At 43.1% G+C, this 20136-nt stretch overlaps 1 non-coding gene across 1 annotated transcript; it reads left to right on the top strand.

Annotated features, from left to right (window-relative positions):
- Positions 1–7051: 7051 nt before the first annotated feature.
- TRNAD-GUC (transfer RNA aspartic acid (anticodon GUC)) lies at positions 7052–7123 on the top strand. The gene has a single exon. It is a non-coding gene; the product is annotated as a tRNA-Asp (tRNA).
- Positions 7124–20136: the final 13013 nt, after the last annotated feature.

Here is a 20136-nt window from a genome sequence, read left to right on the forward strand (position 1 = left end):
CATTGTGTTTAATTATCACTTTGATTTGCATAATCTGAGTCCTTTCACTCAAATCCCTAGGGGTGCCACGAGCGTTTAATTAAAATTGAATGTAACAAACATTGTTTGACATTGTTGCATTTTTACTACTCATGCTTGCACATGCCCATGCCTATTTTTATCCTGTGGATCGAAGAACAGGACAAGTTTTTTTTTGAGCAAAGATTAATGTCGCGCCGAACAGAAAACCAAGGTGGCCAAGGTAAGTGGGAACATAGTCATGTTTTGCTGCGTAACGCCATTTCCTGCTTTCAAAGACCTAGGGATGGGTACGAGCAGACGTTAGGCCCGGAATCGACAGATCATCATCCCGCCTGAGCTCGCCTGGGCGAGCACCCCTTGATCGAGGCCATACCCGAATCAAATAAACGTGAAAATGCAGTAACTAGGAAGTGATCCTAGGTCGTTTCCCAACGAGAATTGATAAACCAAATGTTCATAATACACTTGCAGTAACAGTAACGATTGGGGGGGGGGGGTTGTTTGTTTTGTGATTTAAAGGACAGAACAAGTAAACTCGAATATGAAACTACTAATATTAAAAATGGGTTGTTTCCTCTGATTCAGAAGCCATTCTCTTATCCTGGGTTATGGAGAATTCGTCCCTAACAGTTAACCACTTAATCCAACCCTATTTCAATTTACTAAGCGAAAACCAACTTAGGGTTGTCAATACGTGATTAGGCAACACATACACCAGTTAGCCCTTCGTCCATTAAGCATGAACGCAAGTTAGGCTCAGAGGCAATTAATCGAACACGAAGCGTGCACTGATTAATGTTCACAAATTTGGGTTAACTGGTGAAGGGGAAACTGCCAGGAAGCCACATTATAAACGAAACCTCAAAGAGAGTTGGGCTTCATCCTCAAAAGGAAACAACACCAGAAAATCTAGCCTTCCATAGATTCAAACAGAAAACGCAAATGAAACTAAAAGCAGAAACCTAAATGAAGCAGAAACGTAAATGAAAGTAGAAGAAGAAACAAGAACGAAATTGTAATTAGAAGCAGAAAATGGAAAATTGCATTAAGAACGAAACAGTAGCATTGAAGCAGAAAAACGTAAAACCCTCAACAAAGCTCTGAATAATGAATAACATAACAGAATAGCCTTGCACGAATCCCAAGGCTGCTATTTAAAAAGAGTCACTCAAAGTCATTGGGCCCTATTACAATACTCTGGCCCAAACCGAAATAAACACTGAACCAAATAAAATAAAATTGCGAAATTTACTTTAGAAGTTAACTAAGGTAAGCGCTGCTTTATTTGCCCTCTTCAAGTCCATAACCAAAATCTGGATTAAGCATAATGTTTCATTAATTCTTGAAATTAGATTAAAAACATCAAATTAGCCAAATGAGCCCAAATAATAAAACTGCCTAATTAATTGACAATTAAGACCAATCAGTAATTAAAATGGTGCAAAAAGGGTTTAGAAAATAGAAGAAAATGATGGCACATCAAAACCCCCCATACTTAGCCTTTTGCACTCCTGGGCAAAATGAAACCAAGAACAAAATCCAAGGATATCAAAGAGAGACAAACGAAAACATTCATATATTTCTCAATGAACATCAAGGAATGAAAGGAATGGGTAACATCTAACATAAGGAGATCCGAAAAGTCAAGACATTCATGAAAATCATCCAAGCAACCCAATCATGGCAAAATAGTTAATCAGCTCAAGAATGAAAAGTGATAAAGCCTCACAATATATACACTCTATCTCTCAAGTGTCTAGGCTACTATTTACCCTCAAAGCACCCATGAAAACAAACACCACATAAACTTGGCAAGATTCTAAAATTGACAATCAACCCATAAACACAAGCACATGAGGATCAAAAGGTCTTTTAAGGTTGTAATGGGGCCAAGGATAAGGTATGGAAAAATATGGAATAAGTGGCTGAATCCCAAAGGAATAGAGGAGCAATAGGGAATAAGTGCATATTAAGAAAAAATAAGAAAATAAAAAGAAGTAAAGATAAAATTTAAACATAAAGAGTAGAACCAAGAGTCTCATCATTCTTTTGTCATTTAAGATCTTATTCACTCAACTTTATTGCTTTTCTTTTTCTTTTTCGATTTTTTTTAGATACGTAGCCTTTGAGAAACAACATCTCATTCAACATGTCCTACATTTAACCAATACACAATGTACATCAAGTATGGCCCAAAATACATCATGAAGCATAGCCAACAAAACATGTTATCCAATGAAACAAAAACCCCCACACTTATTCCCAAAACAATTCCAAAGCTCCAAAATTCCTTAAGGATATGGTGATATCATGGTTTTTCATTTAAGGCTTGTAGTGAGCTTCAAAACAAGGAAAGGGAAACAAGGCTCAAGAGGGCTATCAAAGGAATTAATTCCAGGTAAGTCCATTTGGCTAGAAGCTTATGAGAACAAAATTGCCTCAATCATTTCCAAATATGCATGTGAATTAGGAAGCATCAACAAGAATCAAGCCAAGGCTATTGTGCAAGCAATCAATGGGGCAAAACACACCAAATGATTATGATGATGGATGGCTCAAATTCTCACAAAGGTAAACTCATCACTTTCAAATTGAGCTTTCAAAACTATCATGACATGTAGAGGAGAATCAAGGATTTCAAGTCACAAAATGTCAAGAACTTTTATTTTCAAAACAATTACCCATTTCTTGAACATATCCTATAATTCAAAGAAAAACATGCAAAGTCGTACATGCACACAGAATTGACCCAAAATATTAAACTAGAAATCCGACGAAACTAACAACATTAACAAATTAACACAACTAACAAATTAACAAAACCAATAAAACTAGCAAAACCAAAGAACACTCCCCCCCCCTCCCCATACTTAAACAACACATTGTCATCAATGTAGCACAATTAAAAGATTAAAAACAATTAAATCATCAAATAGAATTGGACAAGTGTAATAAAAGCAAAGAGGGAGATAGGAAAAGAAAAACTCCCTAAGTCATGGTGGAGGAAGAGTAGGGTGGAGTAAGGAAGTCTCTTCCACCACTGCGTCCACTAAAGAAGGGTTCGTGAGGAATGGCTTAAGTCGATGTCCGTTGACCTTGAAGCTCTTGTTTGTGGAGTCGGTTTTGATCTCAACTGTACCATAAGGAAAAAAATTAGTAACAACAAAAGGACCAATCCACTTAGACCTCAACTTACCACTCATGAGTCCAAGCCTAGAATTATACAATAACACTTTTTGCCCAACCATGAAGTCCTTCTTAACTATCATGCTATCATGGAACTTCTTGGTCTTTTCTTTGTAGAACTTGGCATTCTCATAGGCTTCTAGGCGGATTTCATCTAACTCACTCAGTTGCAACTTTCTTTCCTCACCAGCTTGATCCATAGAGAAGTTGCAAGTCTTCACTGCCCAGTATGCTTTGTGCTCAATTTCCATTGGAAGATGACATGCCTTTCCAAAGACAACCCGATAAGGAGACATTCTTGTGGATGCTTTGTAGGCAGTCCGATGTGCCCAGAGAGCATCATCAAGCCTGGTACTCCAATCTTTTCTGCTTGGCTGCACAATCTTCTCTAAAGTTCTCTTGATCTCCCTGTTAGAAATTTCTGCCTGTCCATTGGTCTGGGGGTGGTATGGTGTGGATACCCTGTGTACCACCCCATACTTTTTAAGCAGGGCATGCATTGTTCTGTTGCAAAAATGGGTTCCTTGATCACTAACAATTGCTTTAGGTACTCCAAACCTGCAAAACAGATTAGACCTGACAAAATCTACAACAACTTTAGCATCATTAGTTCTAGTGGGCTTGGCTTCCACCCATTTTGAAACATAGTCAACTGCAAGGAGAATGTAAACATAACCAAAAGAAACAAGAAAAGGGCCCATGAAATCTATACCCCAAACATCAAACACCACGCAGAATAGCATAGGTTGCTGAGGCATTTGTTGTCGCCATGTAAGTGTATTTCCTGCTCTCTGACACTGCTCACAAGTGCTGCAGATCTTCCACGCATCTTTAAAGATGGTGGGCCAATAAAAACCACAATCAAACACTTTGAGAGTTGTCCTTTGAACACCCAGATGACCTCCCGGTGCGGAAGAATGATAGAACTGCAGGACTGAGTCAGTCTCGTGATCTGGAATGCATCGTCTAATTACTTGATCACTGCACAATTTCCACAAGTAGGGGCCATCCCAAATAAAATACTTAGCATCACTTTTAATTTTATCTTTTTGGGCCTTAGATGCTGAGGGAGGAAAAACAGAAGCAACTAAATAATTGACAATGTTAGCAAACCAGTGAGTAGAAAGAGAGTCAGAAATACTATACAGTATATACAAATGATCATCTGGGAAATCATCCCGAATGGGTGAATCCGCATCCGTTACACGTTCGATCCGACTCAAATGATCAACAACTAAATTTTGTGCTCCGCTCCTATCACGGATCTCCAAGTCAAACTCTTGGAGCCAGAGCATCCATCGGATCAACCTAGGCTTAGAATCAGCCTTCTTCAACAAGTACTTTAGAGCTGCATGGTCAGTTTAAACAATAATGCGGGTACCAAGCAAATAAGATCGAAATTTTTCAAGAGCAAAAACTATGGCTAGAAGCTCCTGTTGGATAAGTGGCCTCAGATATCTTAAGAAGGGGGGGGGGGGTTGATATTACAACTTATTTCCCCAATTAAAATTCTATTTCACTTTCTATTCAAGTTATAAATTCCCTTAATAATGAATTTCTTAAATATTGATTCAAATAGAACAATTTGAATATGAATATAAAACAATAATAAATAAAGGAGTTTAAGGGAAGAGAAAATGCAAACTCAGATTTATACTGGTTCGGCCACACCCTTGTGCCTACGTCCAGTCCCCAAGCAAACCGCTTGAGAGTTCCACTATCTTGTAAATTCCTTTTACAAGTTCTAAACACACAAGGACAACTCTTCCTTTGTGTTTAGAATTCTTTCACAACAAGAGACCCTCGGTCTCTTAATCCCTTTTCAGAATGAAGAAGAAGAAAAGAATAAATCTCTCTTGAAAGAGATAGATTGAACAATTTGAGCACTCAAATAATTCCTTATTGAATCACAAGAAATTTGGCCAAGGAATTTGTAAGAGGATAAAACAATTTTGCTTTTTAAGAGGATAGGACCTTTTTGTTCTGAAAAGCTCTCCTCAAAATCGTGTCTCAAGTCACATATATATAGGCCTGTGATAGCCATTCAAGAACCACACAAAAAGATGTGACTGTTGAGAATGTTTTCTGAAAAACTCCTCTGGTAATCGATTACAATATGGGTGTAATCGATTACACGCTTTAAAATTTGAATTAAAACGTTCAGAAACTACTGGTAATCGATTACCATATATGTGTAATCAATTACACAGTGCAAATTTTGAATTCAAATTTTAATAGCTGTTGTAAATCAGTTTTGGCCACTGCTAATCGATTACATCCACTGGTAATCGATTACCAGAGAGTAAATTTGTTGAAAAAGACATTTTAACTTAAAATTCTTGGCCAAACCTTTTGCTACTTCAATTGGAATTCCCTTCCTATTTAATATACCCTTTCTAAGACTCTATAGATTGTCTTGATCATCTATCTTGAATATCTTTAATTGCTTTGTCTTGAATAAATCTTTGAGACGCATGTGATCATGTGATCTTTTGGCATCATCAAAACATCGGCTTGATCCTTTGTCTACAGCTCCTTCTCAGTAGTAGTATAATTCGCTTAGGCAACATCTAATGTCCTAGAAGCATAGTATATCACCCTGGGCAATTTATCAATTTTCTGAGCAAGGACAGCCCCCAATGCATAATTTGATGCATCACACATAAGCTCAAAATGGGTTGTCCAATCGGGTGCCTGGATGATGGGGGTGGTAGTCAGCGCTCTTTTGAGGCAATCAAAAGCCTCTTTGCATCTGTCATTAAAGTCAAACTCCACCTGCTTTTGCAACAAGTTGGACAGTGGAAGGGCTACTTTGCTAAAATCCCTTATAAAGCGCCTGTAGAATCCTGCATGACCAAGAAAAGATCGCACCTCTCGCACACAAGAGGGGTAAGGCAATTGTGGAATAACAAAATTTTTTGCAGGATCTACTTCAATACCCTTATTGGAAATAATGTGGCCTAAAACTATACCTTGCTCAACCATAAAATGACATTTTTCAAAATTTAGAACAAGGTTAGTTTCAATGCATCTATTCAAAACTTTTTCCAAACTATCCAAACAACCATCAAAAGAGGATCCATACACAATGAAATCATCCATAAACACCTCTATGCAATTTTCTAAGAAATCACTGAAAATACCAACCATGCACCGTTGGAAGGTACCAGGGGCATTGCACAGGCCGAAAGGCATCCTCCTATAGGCAAAAGTGCTGAAGGGGCAGGTGAATGTGGTCCTTTCCTGATCCTTAGGAGCAAAAGTAATTTGCATATAACCAGAAAAACCATCAAGGAAACAGTAGTGAGATTTACCTGCCAGGCGTTCAAGCATCTGGTCAATGAATGGCAAGGGAAAATGGTCCTTTTTGGTAACCTGGTTCAGCCTCCTATAGTGAATGCAGACTCTCCATCTGTTCTGCACCCGAGTAGGAATCAGCTCCTCCTTCTCATTTTTGATCACTGTGAGGCCGGTCTTCTTCGGGACTACCTGGACGGGACTCACCCATTGGCTGTCGGAGATAGGATAAATGATTCCAGCTTGCAAAAGCTTGGTTATCTCCTTCTTCACTACATCAAGAATCACCGGGTTGAGTCTTCTCTGTGGCTGTCTTACTGGTTTAGCTCCATCCTCTAAATTTATTCGATGCATACATGTGGATGGGCTAATACAAGGAATGTCCGCCAGGGTCCAACCTATAGCCTTCTTATGCTTCTTAAGAACAGACAACAACTTCTCCTCTTGCTCATCAGCAAGGGAGGCAGATATAATCACTGGAAAACTTTTGCTATCATCCAAGTAAGCGTATTTTAAATTTGATGGCAGAGGCTTCAATTCTGGTGTGGTCGTTGTAATATATTGGTAAGCATTCCCGCCTGTCACGCGGGTGACCCGGGTTCGATCCCCGGCAACGGCGCTAAATTTGATCGAGGCCGTACCCGAATCAAATAAACGTGAAAATGCAGTCACTAGGAAGTGATCATAGGTCGTTTCCCAACGAGCAATGATAAACCAAATGTTCATAATACACTTGCAATAACAGTAACGATTGGGGGGGGGGTTGTTTGTTTTGCGATTTAAAGGACAGAACAAGTAAACTCGAATATGAAACTACTAATATTAAAAATGGGTTGTTTCCTCTGATTCAGAAGCCATTCTCTTATCCTGGGTTATGGAGAATTCGTCCCTAACAGTTAACCACTTAATCCAACCCTATTTCAATTTACTAAGCGAAAACCAACTTAGGGTTGTCAATACGTGATTAGGCAACACATACACCAGTTAGCCCTTCGTCCATTAAGCATGAACGCAAGTTAGGCTCAGAGGCAATTAATCGAACACGAAGCGTGCACTGATTAATGTTCACAAATTTGGGTTAACTGGTGAAGGGGAAACTGCCAGGAAGCCACATTATAAACGAAACCTCAAAGAGAGTTGGGCTTCGTCCTCAAAAGGAAACAACACCAGAAAATCTAGCCTTCCATAGATTCAAACAGAAAACACAAATGAAACTAAAAGCAGAAACCTAAATGAAGCAGAAACGTAAATGAAAGTAGAAGAAGAAACAAGAACGAAATTGTTATTAGAAGCAGAAAATGGAAAATCGCATTAAGAACGAAATAGTAGCATTCAAGCAGAAAAACGTAAAACCCTCAACAAAGCTTTGAATAATGAATAACATAACAGAATAGCCTTGCACGAATCCCAAGGCTGCTATTTAAAAAGAGTCACTCAAAGTCACTGGGCCCTATTACAATACTCTGGTCCAAAATGAAATAAACACTGAACCACAAAATAAAATTGTGAAATTTCCTAATTAGAAATTAACTAAGGTAAGCGCTGCTTTATTTGCCCTCTTCAAGTCCACAACCAAAATCCGGATTAAGCCCAATGTTTCATTAATTCCTGAAATTAGATTAAAAACATCAAATTAGCTAAATGAGCCCAAATAATAAAACTGCCTAATTAATTGACAATTAAGACCAATCAGTAATTAAAATGGTACAAAAAGGGTTTAGAAAATAGAAGAAAATGACGGCACATCACCCCTACACCAGAAAACATAAAAAGGGGAGGGGTGAATCTTTTTCACCCCATTTTCTTCCCCTACCCTCTAAAAGACACCCAAACTCACGGGATTCATTTTTTTACAGCCCTAAGTCACCATTTCTTTGCGTTTTGTTTCATTTTTTGGTACTCATACTCACTCCAACAAGTAAGTACCTCATTCTTTGGCTCCCTAGCTTTCCATTGGTGTATTTTGATGCTTCATTTGCCCATGCATGCTCAAAACCACGAGGCATTTTATCCTTGGATTGTTGCTTGTTTTTGTTGAGTTGGAGGGTTGTAGGCAATGGCCTTAGGCCTAAGTTGTGTTCTGAAAAGGGTGGGCATGCCGCATTGCCCCCATTCCCTTGCTATTCATGCCTAAACATGCGTCCACCAAGTGCTCGATGAAATGCCTCAATGGCATTTGTGCATGATTTTGTGAGGAATAACCTAAGAAACAATTTGGTCTGCGTATGTTTGCCATTTTTGAGTATGTAGGCAGTTTCATAAAGGGCTAGAATAATTTCCCCAAATATACCTTAGGCCTAGGAACCAAAGTTTGCTTTTGGGTGTAAGAGTACATGAAAGTAGGAGCATGATAGGTGAAGCTTCCCTTTGGGCCAGCATTTGGAAGGCACCGCACCATGATGGTTTCTTTGCGCCCAAATAATGTGAAATACTTGTTGAACACTTGTTATGCATGTGAACATAGAATGGGTAGTTAAGTGTTTTTTCCAATTTTCATACCCTAATTTCGTCCGGGGACCATTGTTTGATAGCATGCAACCCTCGCTTGACCACTTCGAGGTACTTAACACCCATCGTTAGGCAATCCGTGGAGTTCCATGACATGCCAGAAGTCGAAGGGAAGCATTGTTGCACAATCCGTAAAGTTTCGCAACATTCCAGAAGTCAAAGAAGGGATTGTTGCGTAGATCGTAATGTTTCGTAACATTACGAAAAGAAAACAAGTATCATTACGTAATTCGCAAAGTTCCATAACGTTACGGAAAAAGATTCAGCAAAAAAGAAAAGGGGGTGTATTTAGTAAATAGGGGTGTGCAAATAGCAATCAGGCCCACTTGGGCCTTCCAGGATGTTCCAATAGAAGGCGGTGCCTTCTGGTGGAAGCAACCCAGCTCGCCTGGGCGAGCTGGGCGGCAACCACCTCCCTCTTTTCCCCTATAAATAGGGGAAGGAGGGCAGAACAAATTCGTTCAACCCTCCTGGTATCTGAGATTCACTTAAAATTAGTGAGAAAAATTGTTTCCGTGAAGAAAATCCAAGCCAAGGCGCTTCCGTAATGCTTCTGAGACGTTTCTGTGAGCGATTTCGAGATGATTTTCCACCGTTCTTCATCGTTCTTCGTTGTTCTTCGGTCTTTAGCCGGAAAAATGCCATAACTAAACGCGCCCCAAGGCATCCCTATCGCACTAGATCCAAATCTAGGACGATGGGTGACCAAGAGGAGATACAGGAATAGATGAAAGCCGACATGTCGGCTTTGAAAGAACAAATGGCTTCCATGATGGATGCCATGCTAGGAATGAGGCAACTTATGGAGAATAACGTGGCCACCGCTGCCGCTGTTAGTTCAGCTGCCGAAGCAAACCTAACTCTCCCAGCTACCGTGCACCATCCTCTCCCAAATGTGGTTGGACGAGAAAGAAGCACATTGGGGCACCTCAGCAACCCCCATCTGGGATACAACCGAGTGGCTTACCCTTATAAATTGCCACCTAATTACACGCCACCAGTCATGCGTGATGACGCGGATCATGTCCCATCCCCCATCCTTGAAGGGGAGCCTCCTCGACAGTCTGATGAGGTTCACGAGGATCGTAGAGAGTATGCCCAAGGAGACATCGATTTCTACCCCGGGGTCCCTGTCGAGGGGCTGGTGCCCAACACGCTACCTCAACCCAATCTCACGGGAGAACCTCGAAGCCTCCCAGCACAGCCAGTACTCTTGCCCGCAGAAGGACCACCCCCGGCAGCGGAAGAAAATAGGAAACTCGATCTCATCAAAGAGAGATTGAGAACCGTTAAAGGCTTTGGCGACTATCCGTTCGCGGATCTTTGCTTAGTACCGGACGTCGTCATCCCCCCAAAATTCAAGGTACCTGATTTCGACAGGTACAAAGGGACGACTTGTCCTAAGAAGCATCTCAAGATGTATTGCCGCAAGATGGGAGCACATTCTAGGGATGAAAAGTTGTTGATGCACTTTTTCCAAGATAGCTTGGCTGGAGCTGCGATCGTCTAGTACACTAATCTGGAAGCTTCTTGCATCCGCACTTGGAAGGATCTGATTACTGCCTTCCTTAGGCAAACCACTGCAGACCTCTCATGGTACCCATCAGTACGCACAACATCACCCAAGCTTCTCAGCTCACGCCGGGGACTCATCCAACTCGACACCCGTACAAGCTAGGGCGTCTGCGCCCATCCAGAGGGAGACCCCCCAAGCCACGGCTCCAACCCCGACTCGCTCGGCTGGCAATGCCCACTTTGGCGCCGGTTCCAATGCGATAAGGAACTTTCCTCCAAGGCCAATCCAAGACTTCACCCCGATCCCCATGACGTATGAAGACCTCTTACCATCCCTCGTCGCCAACTAGATGGCTATGATATCTCCTGGAAAGATTTACCAGCCTCATTTCCCAAAGTGGTATAACCCTGACGCAACCTGCGCATACCATAGGAAAACCCCAGGCCACTCAACCGAACAGTGCTTGGCATTCAAACGCAAGGTCCAAAGTTTGATAGAAGCCGGATGGCTGACGTGTCAAGAGGACCAGCCCAACCTAAAGACAAACCCGCTTGCCAATCATGGAAGGGGAGTGGTTAATGTCGTCGAGTCGGATAAGCCGTGCAGGTCCAAACCTTTGAGAGACGTGACGACTCCCAGAAGGTTTATCTATGAGGCCCTACAAAAGGGGGGTGTAATTCCTCGTAGTGGGCACGAGGAAGATTCCTGTTTGATGCATCCCGGTACGCAACATAACATGGAAGCATGTTTAGCAGTAGAAGACCTGCTGCAATAGGTAATAGACCAACGCCGTTTGGAAATCGGCAATGAGGGGGGTGAAGAGCCGCACATATGCATGCAGTCCACAGATGAGGAGGGTCTTAGAAAGCCTAAACCTTTGGTGATATATTTCACCAGAGACGCAGCTCCCCAAATGCCCCAGTACCCCTCAGTAGTTAGACCTGTTCCATTCCCCTACAAAAACAGCCACGCAGTTCCGTGGAGGTATGCGCCTCCAAGCGAAAGGGAGGAAGAAGCCACTAACATCAGCTCGTTGTCGGCCAAGGTAACCAATATCACGGGGCCGAGCGGCGTAACCCGCAGTGGTCGCGTGTTCGCACCCCCCGATCTGCCAGCACCACCCACAAACGTTAAAGGGAAGGCGAAGGTAGCGGAAGAACAAAGTGATAAAGTGATCCACGCTCCGGGCGAGGATATTCCAATAAAAAGTCTTTTGGGGAAAAAGGATGGTTGTGGCAAGAAAGAAGTATCACTAGAGGAGGCAAGCAAATTCCTCCGCATTATTCAGCAAAGCGAGTTCAAGGTCATTGAGCAGCTCAAAAAAACCCCGACCAGAGTCATTCTCTTAGAACTACTCATGAGCTCTGAGCCTCATCGGGCTTTGCTAGGGAAGGTTTTGAACGAAGCTCATGTAGCCCAAGACATCTCCGTAGAAGGCTTTGGAGGACTCGTCAATAACATCACCGCCAACAACTATCTCGCCTTCGCTGAAGAAGAAATCCCCGCCGAGGGGAGAGGGCATAACAGGGCTTTGCATGTGTCAGTCAAATGCATGGACCACGTCGTGGCCAAGGTACTCATCAATAACGGTTCCAGTTTAAATGTAATGCCCAAAAGCACGTTGGAGAAATTGTTGTTTAACTTTTCCCATCTAAGGCCAAGTTCCATGGTGGTCCGTGCCTTCGACGGCAGCCGCCAAGAGGTGAGGGGAGAGATCAACCTCCCTGTGCAGATAGGCCCTCATACCTGTCAAGTTACGTTCCAAGTAATGGATATTAACCCGGCTTACAGTTGTCTTTTGGGGAACCCGTGGATCCACTCGGTGGGAATCGTTCCCTCTACACTCCACCAAAAACTGAAGTTCGTAGTGGAGGGGCATTTGATCATTGTATCGAGAGAGGAGGACATCTTGGTAAGTTGCCCGTCCTCTATGCCATATGTGGAAGCCGCAGATGAGTCATTGGAAATGGCCTTCCAATCCTTTGAGGTAGTAAGCATTGCCTCCGTAGATTCCCTCTCTGGGCATCCTTGCCTGTCCGATACAGCAATGATGGTGGCCCGGGTAATGTTGGGGTATGGCTATGAGCCCGGAATGAGTTTAGGCAAGAAAAACGGCGACAAAACTAGCCTAGTAAGCACCAGAGGAAACCACGGGAAGTTTGGATTAGGCTATAAACCCACGCAAGCGGACATAAGGAAAAGTGTCGCGGAAAGGAAGAGTAGAGGCCAAAGTTCGCAATTGGGTTGACAAGTCGAAGGGGTCCCGCCCTGCCACATCAGTAAGAGCTTTATAGGTGCGGGTTTAGGACACGAAGGCCAAGTCATCGCGATATGCGAGGATGACTCTCCGAGCAGGTCGGATTTGGTACGACCATGCCCTCCTGGTTTCCGACTAGGAAATTGGCGAGTGGAGGAGCGCCCGGACATTTACGCGACAAGCATAATGTAACCCTTTGTGGCTTTTAAACTCTACGATTGGGCCTAGGCTTTAGAGTTTCCTTTTGTTAAGACATTATGTCTTTTGTTCTTGAATTTATAAATATAGAGATCTTTCTTCATCTGTTCCTACGCCTCTACCCATTCTCATTCATTTGCATGTTTATTTCTTTACGCTTAAAACACCAGATCCGACGACGAGTCCCTCGAAGGAACTAATACCTGGGACCCGGCCATCGATTTCAAGCAAGAAGCGGGTCAGATGGAGAGTGAAGAGGACGAGGATGTGGGACTTCCCCCGGAGTTGGAGAAGATAGTCGCTCAGGAGGACCAAGAGATGGGGCCTTGCCAAGAAGAGACAGAACTAGTGGACTTAGGAACCGGCAGTGGGAAAAAGGAAGTAAAGATAGGCACGGGTATGACCGCATCCATCCGTGAAGAATTGACGGCCCTGCTAAAGAACTACCAAGACATCTTTGCCTGGTCATACCAAGATATGCCCGGTTTGAGTTCTGACATCGTACAACACAGATTACCTCTAAATTCTGAGTGTTCCCCAGTAAAACAAAAACTGAGGAGGATGAAGCTCGAGACATCCTTGAAAATAAAAAAAGAGGTAAAGAAACAATTTGACGCGGGTTTTTTGGCTGTCGCTCGGTACCCAAAATGGGTTGCCAACATTTTACCAGTCCCTAAGAAGGATGGGAAGGTGCAAATGTGCATAGATTATCGGAACCTAAATCGAGCCAGTCCCAAGGACAATTTTCCTCTACCACACATCGATATCCTCGTGGATAATACAGCCAATTTCGTTTTGTTTTCCTTCATGGATGGGTTCTCCAGTTACAATCAGATAAAAATGGTGCCAGAGGATATGGAAAAGACTACCTTCATCACCCTGCGGGGGACATTCAGTTATAAGGTGATGTCCTTTGGACTCAAGAACGCCGGGGCAACTTATCAATGGGCCATAGTGGCTTTGTTCCACGATATGATGCACCGAGAAATCGAGGTCTATGTGGACGACATGATTGCCAAGTCTAAAACCAAGGAGGAACACCTTGTCAACTTGCGGAAGTTGTTCGAAAGGCTTAGGAAATTTTGATTGAGGTTAAACCCCGCTAAGTGCACCTTCAGGGTCAAGTCAGGGAAATTGCTGGGTTTCATCGTAAGCCAGAAAGGGATAGAGGTGGACCCCAAAAAGGTGAAAGCCATCCTTGAGATGCCAGAACCGCGCACCGAGAGGCAGGTCCGAGGCTTGCTAGGGCGTTTGAACTACATTACCGGATTCATATCACAGCTTACCGCTATCTGTGAACCATTGTTCAAATTCTTACGCAAAAACCAATTTTTCCGTTGGAACGAGGACTGTCAAGAGGCGTTTGGAAGGATCAAACAGTGCCTCATGAACCCTCCCGTGCTTATGCCACCGGTGCCCGAAAGACCTCTCCTCTTGTATATGACGATTTTGGACGAGTCAATGGGGTGTATGTTGGGGCAACATGACGAGTCCAGGAAAAGAGAACACGTTGTCTACTACTTGAGTAAGAAGTTTACGGCCTGTGAAATGAACTACTCCCTGCTGGAAAGAACATGTTGTGCTTTAGTCTGGGCGTCCCACCGTCTAAGACAATACATGTTGAGCCATACCACCTAGCTGATATCCAAAAATGGACCCAATTAAGTTCATCTTTGAGAAGCCTGCTCTCACAGGGCGGATCGCTCGGTGGAAGGTGTTGCTATTCGAGTTCGATGTAGTCTACGTCACCCAAAAGGCGATAAAGGGAAGCCCCTTCGTGGATTATTTGGCTCAACAGCCTCTCAATGACTATCAACCCATGCATCCCGAGTTCCTGGATGAGGACATCATGGCCTTGTTTGAGGAAAAACTAGACAAGGACCGGGACAAGTGGATCGTGTGATTTGATAGAGCGTCAAACGTTCAAGGCCATGGCGATGGGGCAGCATTGGTCTCTCCGGACAATCAATGTATACCTTTCACAGCCAGGCTGGGGTTCAACTGCACCAACAACATGGTTGAGTATGAAGCGTGCGCCCAGGCTGTCCAGGCAGCAATTGACTTCAATGTCAAGCTACTCAAGGTGTACAGGGACTCAGCACTGGTGATTCACCAGCTGAGAGGGGAATGGGAAACTAGAGACCACAAGCTGATACCCTACCAAGCCTATATCAAGGAATTAGCCAGTTTCTTTGATGAGATCTCCTTCCATCACGTTCCCCAATAGGAAAATCAAATGGCAGATGCGCTTGCCACTTTAGCGTCCATGTTCCAGCTAACACCGCACGGGGACCTACCATACATTGAGTTCAGGTGTCATGGCAGACCCGCACATTGTTGTCTGGTGGAAGAGCAACGAGACGATAAGCCTTGGTATTTTGATATCAAGCGGTACGTTGAAAGCAAAGAGTACCCACGGGAGGCTTCCGACAACGACAAAAGAACATTGAGTAGATTGGCGGTCGACTTCTTTATGAGTGGAAGCATACTATACAAGAGAAACCATGACATGGTTCTGCTATGCTGCGTGGACGCTAAAGAAGCTGAAAATATGCTGGGGGAGGTCCATGAGGGCTCTTTTGGTACGCACGCTAATGGGAACGCCATGGCTAGAAAGATCTTAAGGGCGAGTTACTATTGGCTCACCATGGAGAGCGATTGTTGTCTCCATGTGAGGAAATGTCACAAATGCCAAACATTCACAGATAATGTCAATGCTCCGCCCTTGCCTCTGAATGTCTTGGCCGCACCGTGGCCGTTTTCCATGTGGGGAATAGATGTGATTGGGGCCATAGAGCCCAAAGCTGCAAATGGACATCGTTTCATCCTAGTAGCGATCGATTACTTCACTAAGTGGGTCGAAGCTGCATCATACACTAGTGTTACCAAGAGTGTGGTGGTCAGGTTCATTAAGAGGGAAATCATCTGCCGATATGGTTTGCTGAGGAAGATTATCACGGACAATGGAACCAACTTGAATAATAAGATGATAGGGGAAATGTTCGAGGAGTTTAAGATCCAACATCACAATTCCACAGCCTACTGACCAAAGATGAACAGAGTCGTGGAGGTAGCCAATAAGAATATCAAGAAGATTATCCAGAAAATGACCGTGTCATACAAAGATTGGCATGAAATGCTCCCATTCGGTTACACGGTTACTGAACCTCAGTGCGCACGTCAACCGGGGCAACGCCGTTCTCATTGGTATATGGAATGGAAGTTGTGCTACCATTTAAGGTGGAGGTCCCGTCATTAAGAATCTTGGCGGAATCCGGATTAAAGGAATCGGAATGGGCCCAAGCACGTTTCAATCAGCTTAATCTCATAGAAGGCAAGCCATTGGCCTCCATGAGTCATGGGCGTTTATATCGAAAACGAGTGAAGAACGCTTTTGACATGAAGGTGCGCATGCGCCGGTTCAGCGAAGGGGACTTGGTGCTAAAGAAAGTCTCCCAAGCTCTGAAAGACAACAGAGGGAAGTGGGCCCCGAACTACGAAGGGCCTTTCGTTGTAAAAAGGGCTTTCTCCGGAGGAACCCTGGTGCTCACCAACATGGATGGCGAAGAGCTACCTTCACCCGTGAACTCCGATGTTGTCAAGCGATACTACGCTTAAGGACCTGGGGCATTTGAGGAAGTCGCTGCATGTTCTTTTATTTTTGTGTGTTCTTCTTGGTATCCCCCAGGGATTCCTATCATCTGTAAATTTTCTCATCGCAATCTTCTAAAAGAAAAGAATGTGGGATCGAGGTTTTGGTCCTCACCATGTGATGCCCCAAGCGCTTAATTGAAACTGATCCCGACCAGCTTTCACTAAAAGATTATTGCATTTGAAAACGCTCATGCATCCGCATACACATGCATATTTGTTATCTTATGACAGGAGCAGAATCGTTTTAGGCGATGGTCAAATACCGGGCCAAATCCAAAGACAGAGACAGATTGAGGTAAACAGTAATGTGGCCACAGTTTGCTGCGCAATGTCATTTCCTACTTTCAGGTACTTAGGGATGGACGCGAGTAGAGGCTAGGCCCATGATCGATGGATCGTCGTCCCATGCCCAGCTCCAGACAAGCAGGAGGCGCAGCTGGGAAGCAGCTTAGTATCCTTTAAATTCCCAGTTATTATTATTGTTGTGTCTTTAAGGTAATGGTCGGATGCCTAATCTACCCTATGGGAGTTCGAGTAAGCGAACGCCGACCCATAGAGAGCGCATACCTGTGTCTTCAAAAAAAAATACAGGGTTAGCTCACCTCGGCGAGCACCCCTGCACCTGGAAACATAAAAACGAGGGGAGGGGAAGTTTCTCTCCACCCAAAACTCCCATCCCTCATTCAAAAAATGCAGCACCCACGGGTTTTGCAGATTTTCGCCCCTAGGCCACCATTTTTGCACTTTTGCTTCCATTTTTAGTGTCTTTGGTCACTCCATACAAGTAAGTGCACTACCTTTTGCTTTCTAACTTTCCATTTATGCCTTTTATGCTTTGAATGGTACATAATTTGACCAATTCCGTGAGACAATTTGAGGCAAGTTTATGCTTTGTTTGTTTGAATTAAGGGGTTGTAGGGGATGGCCTTAGGCCTAGGTTGTGTTCTGAAATGATGGGTGTCATACCCTAATTTCGTCCGGGGATTATAATTTGATGATATACAACCATTGATTGGCCGCTTCGAGATATTTGGAACCCTTTGTTGCACAATATGTGAAGTCCCGAGACCTGCCGAAAATCCAAAGGAAGCAGGCTTACGCGATCCGTGAAAATTCCGTGATGTGACGGAAATCGAAAGGAGGTATTTTTTACAATCCGTGAGTTTTCGTAACTTCTTCGAAAGCTAAAAAAAGAGTAAATACATAATCCGTAAGGACTCATAACCTTGCGGAAGGAAAATAAGTATCGTTACGAAATTCGTAAACTTTCATAACGTTGCGGAAAAAGAATTACCAAAAAAGGTAGAGGGGTGGTGCATTTAGTAAAAAGGGGGGCTACAAATAGCAATCAGGCCCACCTGGGCCTTCCAGATTCTTCCTCCAGAAGGCTGTTGCTTCTAGAGGAAGCAACCTTGCTCGCCTGGGCGAGCTGGGTGGCAAGCTCCTCCCCTATTTTGCTATAAATAGGGGGAGAAGTGAAGGGAGAAAGGGTTCAGCCTTCTTGGCACTTCTTATTCTCTTGAAATTGCTGAGGAAAATTATTTTCGTGAAGAAAATCCAAGCCGAGGCGCTTCCGTAACGTTTCCGTGAGTAATTACGCGAAGATTCTCGACCGTTCTTCAACATTCATCGTTCGTTCTTCGTTTTCTTCAGTCTTCAACGGGTAAGTACCTCAAACCGAGCTTTTCAATTCATTCTATGTACCCGTGGTGGTCCACATTTTGTTTCATGTATTTTTATTCTCGTTTTCATTCGCTTTCTATACCCCCTTTTGACGTGCTTCAGTCATTTATTTAAGTCATTTCTCGCCTAATCTAAAAATAAAATAAATTTCCACCGATCATTTAAATTGTATCATCTGTTAATTTCGGTTAAAATGAATTCCGACCGTTCGGTCGTGCCGTAACCACGTTGGAAATCAAAAAAGAGGTAAAATAATAATATAATATAAAAAAAACCTTAGTAAAATAAAGCGAAAAATCAATCGGATGTTTTCTCTTTGGGATTTCTCATTTTTAATTGAATCGACTAATAACTAAAGTGAAACTAAGGCTAAAATCAACTCGCCTAGTCAAGCTCGTCCACAAAAAAAAAGGATTTGAAAGTTTTATCTCAGCTTTTTCTTACCAAGTTAAATGGATCATTTTTAGAGGCCTAACACCTTTAAGTGATCACCTTTCAAGTAAAAGAATCGCTTGATTCACCTTTAAGAAAGAACTATGTAGGTCTGATTTCCTCTTCGATGGAGGGTACGTAGGAGCAAAAGCCCCGCTTTTGTCGACCTCCAAAAATAAAAAGAAATAAAAGTTAAGGTAACGCAATTTCCACAATTCTAAAAAATAGGCTATTGTCCTTTGAGACAAACGTGAGAGGTGCTAATACCTTCCTCAAACGTAAATACAACTCCCGAACTTAGAATTTTCATTTTGACCGGTTTCCTTCGGTTTTCCAGGCGTTTTCCACAAATAAACGTTGTTGGCGACTCCGCGCATCTTTCCTCCTTTGGAAAGCGCACCCGTGAGCCTCGCCTTCGCTCGCTCGCAAAAGGGCACGTTGCGACAGTTGGGGACTCCACTGGGGACTATTTTTGTGAGTTAGGCCTATTTTAAGGAATTATGGATTTGTGAAACTTCGTGTGTGCATTTGTTGAACTGTGTAAAATGTAAATAATTGTTGTCTATTTCGCATTCTTCACACTGCATTCTAAGCACCCACGGGTTTGAGTAAAAAAGGGGCCCTATACCCGGGTTCATGGGAATTTAAGGAGTGGAGGTGAATCTATCATCATGCTAGGTCTCCGACTTGCCTGATAATAGTGAAACCTCGTCTAGAGCTTTCTCTCTTTATAATGTGTTGTCGCTGGTATTCCATACCGCCATAATATTATTATCTTGAGTGATGATACCTCTAGAAAACAACCGTGTGAGTTATGAATTATTGGGGAGTAGTTATTAGAGACCCCTAGATATTGTCCTATAGGTTCCCAAATAGGGGCAAAGAGCAAACACACTCCGTGCCATTCGTTCTCATGCATTTTTTGGTAAAATAGCACTAGTTTATAGTTTTTGCTAGTGGTGTTTGGTTTCTTTAGAGTAATACATAACCTTTTTTATGCTACGTCGAGGTGCCATCATGCCCAAATGTAGCATTAAAATTGGATCTCTGCGGTCTCGTATGTATGAATTACCCTTTTGTGTTGTTTTCTTTCTATTTCATGCATACGCATTGCATCATTCATGTCGGAGTCTTGATCCACCCCTTTTTTAGGTAAATGATGGGGACAAATCAAAACAGCAAAAGGTTTTATCAAGTCAAGGTTAAGAGTCTAGATGTCACTAGCCTCAAGGAATTGGGACGATTGATGGGACCTCTCCAAAGGCAAGCCTTCCGAAAAGTGTACGGGAAGATTCTAGATTTGACCGCAGCGGATGTATTTACGGAAGCTGTTGTATCCCTCGCCCAATACTATGACCAGCCGTTGAGGTGTTTCACGTTTGGG

The sequence above is a fragment of the Glycine max genome, chromosome 11 (genome assembly GCF_000004515.6).
Source record: "Glycine max cultivar Williams 82 chromosome 11, Glycine_max_v4.0, whole genome shotgun sequence".
Lineage (NCBI taxonomy): Eukaryota > Viridiplantae > Streptophyta > Magnoliopsida > Fabales > Fabaceae > Glycine > Glycine max.